Below are 6,099 nucleotides of genomic sequence, written 5' to 3'. Positions count from 1 at the left end.
CAAAAAAAAAAAAAAAAAAAAAAAAAAAAAACTGTCCAGATGACCTGACTGAAAAATGCTGGATTTTATACCTGGATTATTGAGCATGGACTTTGTTCATTCTTATAAATATTAGTTTCAAAATGTGTAACGTAACATTTCCACTGCTAAAACTTTTGTTTTAAGGTTCTATAACTGAAATTGTTATACAATCTAAGATATTTATAGCCGTATTAGCAATTAAAATATGCAATTTATTAAGTTTTTTGGAATTTGAAATTTATGTAAATTTATGTCAACTAAATGTGCAGCGTCTTTGATAAAAATAGCTAAACACACGTTACCAAAAGTGTACTGCTCAATTTGTAATAAATAATCCAAATAAGCAGAAACATGTTTTTTTTGCCAATTATGAGAAAGAAGACATGATAGATATGGACTCTATAAAATAATCCGTAGATTCAGATGGAGAATAACAGATTCAGAGACTTCGGCTCAAAAGCAAAAAGGTAGTTTCCCTTCTTTTGAAAAGAGACGACGAAAAAAAAAGAGGATGAGAGTCGAGCAAAGCAGAGTAATTTTGGAGGAGGAAATCAAGTGGTGGGGAGTGTTGAAGCAAAAGATGGAGTTAAGATCATCTGAAGATGCGCTGAGATATTCGGAACTCGAACTGTCAAATCTTTGTGACTGATCATCAAATTTATTTGTAAACAAAGACAGTGAGCAACAAAGTTCATGCTCAATCATCCAGGTACCAAATCCAATAATTCTCAGTCGGGTCATCTGGACAGTTTCTTTTTTATAGAGATGTTTTGCCCTCTATCCGGAGGACTTCATCAGTCAGAGGAGTTGCAGTACGAGATTTTACTGTTTTATAACACATTTTTTTTAAATGAAAACCCCGATGAGTTTAGGTTACAAAACCTCCAAAACAACCACTTAATGGTGTAGAAACTGTGTTTGAAACATGCAAATTCATAGCAAAAACAGAAAAATCCCATACTTTGAGACTAGATCGTTAGATTGGAATCAATGGAAATGTGCTTCATATACACATAATTCAAAAATACACCAACAAAATATTTACATATATAAACAGCATTAAAGTTTAGGTTGTTATTCATGTCACAAGTTTAACTTGTGCAAAACAATTTCTGAAAATACCTGAAAATCTATGTCATAATATGAACTAAAAGAAAAAACACATTTAAAACTGAACAAAGAGAGGAAATCTTTTTTCTTTCTGTGATAAAACTTTACACTTTACCATATATCAGTTTATTTATGTTGTTAATCACTTTGAGAAGACCCAATTAAAAAAACAAAACAAGTACTTTTTATTAATGGCTTGTTTTAATGAGTCAAAAGCAACATTAACACAATTAAATGCATGTGGCAGAAGAACGACTTTTACACACAGTCTCAGTTTCATATTTTATAGAAACAGCTGACAAAACACCACTACAGCAGGTTTGAAATAACAAACAAGACACTGTCTGCAAGTATGCCCAAAATTTTAGATTTAATAATACTCATCATACATATTTTATAAAAAAAAAAACATATTCTGATGCAAAGTGCCATATATAATAAATGTTTGTCCAATGCACATTTATCAAGTAGTCTCGTTGAGTGAACGTTGCCCCAAAACACCTTAAATTAGCTGCAACTTTAAAATAAATTATTCACCCATTGTTTTATTCAATCAAGTGCTTAAATGTCTTTAATAATTTAAAACCATTTATATAAGGCACCTTGGTGAGCAAAAGGAGGCACTGTGGAGGTTTGCAAAGGCATTGGATCACCCGATACAGGTCTGGTTGAATGTTTGGTCAAAGCAAGGTTTGGTTTGTTCAACAGTTTTATCCAGCAGTGCGACGTCAGACCTCTTACGAGTCACGACGGGTTCGTTTGTCCCACGTTGAGGATTTTGTGCCGTTTTTCTGTCATTTCTCTTCATTTAACCAACAAGACACTGGCAGCATCAAAGTGTCATAGGAAGAAAAGACTTGCTCTTTTGTGTTGCAACTATGAAGTTTTGTAACATTTTTTAAAATGTTTGATGTATCCACTATTGATATTAGTACCCCCCACCCAAAAAAAAAAGTCTCACCAGTTTAGTCTAGGCGCTGATGAAGATTCTCAGTCATCCAGGACATGGTAAATCCAAAAACAGGTTAAAAACAAAACCACTAAAACATGAACAGAACATGAATAAATCACAGCCCCAGTCAAAAAAACCCAAAAAAACAATGAAGGAAAAATGAAATTAAAAAAATAAACGAAGACGTTAAACAGTAAAACGTGCAGGAAAATAAGATACAAGTGGGAATTGATTAGTCACCATTTACTGCATTATGCACCGATATATCTCAGTGAAATCCTGCTGCAGATAGGCCTGTCGCAATAAACAATAAATCAATTAATCAATTAATCACATGATTAGCGAAAATTACTGACCTCATTTTCATTTACCGGCTTTATCATTTCTTTGTGTCGCTCTCTTTCTACTGAAGACACTGGATGACAAAAAGCTCAACTCCGGTGCTCTTCACCAACCCTTTCTCTTTTCTTTTTAAAATCTGTTTTAACCGTCCAAGCTTCTGCAAAAAGAAGCTGAGAACTTGTTTACTGATTTTTTATTAAAAGCTTTGTGTGACAAATGCTATGCTAAAGAGCTCAAACCACACAGAGAGTCCGTCATTTTGAGAACCCAAGAAAGAAGAGAGACAGCCCATGTCATGTCAAGGGGCCTCCCTCCCATTTTTCTTAAAGACACGCTGCTCGCTCCCTCACTATCCATCCTTCGGTTCAAACAGTCTTATACTGCCATCCAGTGGCCAACAAAGGTACTACACTCAAAATAAAATTAACATTTCTTTTTAAATTTGACAATAATTACTAATTATTGTCCAATTTAAAACAATATTATCGTTTATCGCAATAATTTCTGAGACATTTAATCGCCCAGCAAAATTTTGTTATCGTGACAGGCCTAGCTGCAGATTTAAAATTAAATATTCCAAGAATACGCAACATAAAATGTTATGTAGTTTAAATATTTTCATCTGCTGCCACAACTTTAGAAATATTATGAAAGTAAACAGTACTAATAAGACAGCTTTTTGTGTTTTTACCTACTCTCAAGTTTGATGTGTAATTTCTTTTGAGGGTTTAAAAAAAAAAAAAAAACCTAAACAAATTTGTGCTAAAGTTAATTTTCCTCCTCACCAGCGTTTGTCGTCTCAGCTCTTCTTTCCTCAGTTATCTGCATCTCGAATGGCGCAGCGTACTAAAGGTTTGGCATTTTATACAAAAGGAGCAGCAGTTTTACAATCCAGCATTTCTTACATATCACAAAAGATGACTCTTTCAGGAGGTCAGGTTTGTCAAAGAGAACAAAGTTTAAACGTGGATGTTGGACTCACACGCATTAGTTTATAAACATCCATAACATTTACCTAAATTTCCTTGACAGTGGCACCTTTCCATCACATAGTTTGGTACAACTCTGGTTGGTTCATTTTCTGCTGCAGCTTCAGAGCACGGCTATTCAACTGGCGGCCCGAGGGCCAAATCAGGCCCGTGGATGAACTCAGTTTGGCCCACCGATAGATTCATTTTAAATAAAACGAGATTTTTAACCATGAAACAAACTTATTTAATGACAATAATAGCTGGATGTCTGGCCCCTGAGCTCATGGTTTTCAGTAACTATGCCCCTCAGAGCAATTTAATTAAATAGCTCTGTGCTACAGTCTCTTTATCACATTACTTTGATTTAACAGCCATTTTAGGCCAGATCGGAAGGTCGCCAGTTCGCCTCCCCCGAACAGACAACATCAGAATGTGGGTGGAAAAGGTGCACCTGCCTCAAGGCTCTTAACCCCCACCATCTGCTCCCAAACTGGTCTCTCTTGAAAACGAGTCCTCGTGTCTCAATGAGACTACCTGTATAAATAAAGATTAAATTAAAAAAAAACGTGTGTCTGCCTTTTAAATCACTTTATAGAACATCTGCCTCCCCCTCTCGAGTTATATCGTGTGATGGAAAAGTGCTAACGGAGACAAATACTGCAGCAATGTACAGTTTGAGTACACTATTGTTCTCTTCTTCACATTAAAGTATTTTACCCAAAAATAAAATGGTCAACCCATTTAAAGGGCTCTTTAAATATTTTACACAACTGTAACAGAAAGAAAGTGACATAAAACTGCCACTCTCCTACATGCTGTAAAAACAAGGGGCCAAAGTGTGATCAATCACACATCCATACCACTTATTCTTACATGTTCTGTACATATTCTATATATTATTTATGACACTGGACAATAATACACAGTCATGGTAAAAGGGCATTTTAAAGTTTCAAAGTTCAGGAAATTTAAAAAATCTCGTCTGAGGTGTTAAAATCAGAAAAATGCCACCCCAGGTGAACAACGAATCACGTCCTATTGGATAAAAACTGAGCTATAATGGAGAAGCTGTTTGTACAGGCGGCCTCATATGTTACTCCCACAGAGGTGGTCCTGTAGCTGCAGGACGAGCTCAAATCATCAGCCCTCCTCCACCGTGCCTAACAGTCGGTAGGTGGCCTTTGGGTGTTCTCATAAAACATTTTCACTTCTGTATTGTTTTAAAGTCTCGACATTTGTTTAGACGCCACTTGGCAAACCTTCTTTAGAGGATGAACGTCTCAGAATGACAAGAATGACACAGAACTTGTTCCTGTGTATTTTGGCTGTGCGTCTTTTTGCTTTCAAACAAGCCAGTCTTTTTCCAAACACACGTCCATGAACGTCAACATTTAACACGCTAACTGCAGTCACAGCCTGAGGTGTAGCTCTGTGATGTTGCTCCTCTCAGAGGATTGCTGAGTCAGGACTGGTCTGGACTGTTGAGTGTTTTCCACTATTAATTAATCATTCTCCTCGTAAAACGACAGGCATCAAACAGTTTGAAGGCTGTCTTTAAACTCCTCTCGGGTTGATGAGCATTTAGCATGTAGCTTCTGCGTTTTAGCTTAGTTTGTGTTCAATGAAAAACATCTATCTCAGGTTAGAGCTGTCATTTCTAAGCCCGGCCTGAAGCCTGGCCCGACCCAAACTGGGGCCGGGCCATAATAATGTGCTGGATGGGCGGGCCGGGCTTTTGATTGTGTCAGCGGACACGCGCAGCCCACGATCCAATTATATGGCAACATGGCTTGCCATACAATTACCAGCCACACACGACCATTTGACTGCACACTGACTGGACTTGAAAGAGGTAAAAAAAACGCTTCAGATGGGACTGCCAGGTAGCGATCCATCAAAGCCCAAATGGACGCTCAGCCACTGCAGTCAGCGGACGTGCGCGGCGGACGGACGACCCAAACAGGTGAGATCCCAAAATATCCTCGCAGACATGTCAGAGCAGTGTCCGTGTCTGAATAATGCAGAATGCAGGCAGAAGCAGGGATTTAATGTGCTTTGACGGCCATGAAAGGAGAAACAACCCCTCAGCTTCAATCTTCTGCCCCTTTTTATTCGGCCACGCACGTCCGCCGACTGTTAATAACTCTAAAAGAGGTCAAAGCTAAATTAAAAATGTCAGGGATTTTTCGGGTTCAGACCTGTAATTACTGTTAATTCATCGAGTCAGGTTCGGAAATGATGGCTATGGGCTGGGGACGGATTTTTTTTGGGCCCGAATGCAACTCTATCTCAGGTTGTATCCACCACGTTTTAAGACCTGGACAGGACCACACCCTGATGAGTGAAACTTTAAAACCAGAAATCTACATTTTACAACGACTGTATTCAAATATTTAAAATAAATATTTTATCTCAACATTAGAAGATAGAATCATGTAAAACTATTTGGTCCCCAACAAAGACTGACAACAAACTGCAGCCGCAGAACTGACCGTAAAAAGGAACGCGTTGAGTTTTCTCACCGATACTCTGAACATCTGAGAAAGATTAAAGCTGATCTTTTGTTTTCAGCTCAGAAAAGGTCAAAGCATTTAAACAAACTGGCAAATATATCTAAAAGTCCTTACATGTGGCATTGTCTGCAGATTATTGATTGAAACAGACGTCCAAATTAAAGCGCTCCTGCTTTTCTGAATTTACAAC

The 6,099-nt window shown here is 37.6% G+C and overlaps 1 protein-coding gene across 1 annotated transcript in view; it reads left to right on the top strand.

The window, feature by feature from the left end:
- The window catches only part of LOC119411943 (serine/threonine-protein phosphatase 6 regulatory ankyrin repeat subunit C-like), a 1,101,338-nt gene that overhangs the window by 1,039,554 nt on the left and 55,685 nt on the right, over positions 1 to 6,099 (top strand). The window lies entirely within an intron of this gene.

The sequence above is a fragment of the Nematolebias whitei genome, chromosome 7, assembly GCF_014905685.2.
Source record: "Nematolebias whitei isolate Nwh7 chromosome 7, NemWhi1, whole genome shotgun sequence".
Classification (NCBI taxonomy): Eukaryota; Metazoa; Chordata; class Actinopteri; order Cyprinodontiformes; family Rivulidae; genus Nematolebias; species Nematolebias whitei.
The sequence above is the reverse complement of the archived record's forward strand: the minus strand, read 5'-3'. Positions and strand labels throughout refer to the sequence as shown.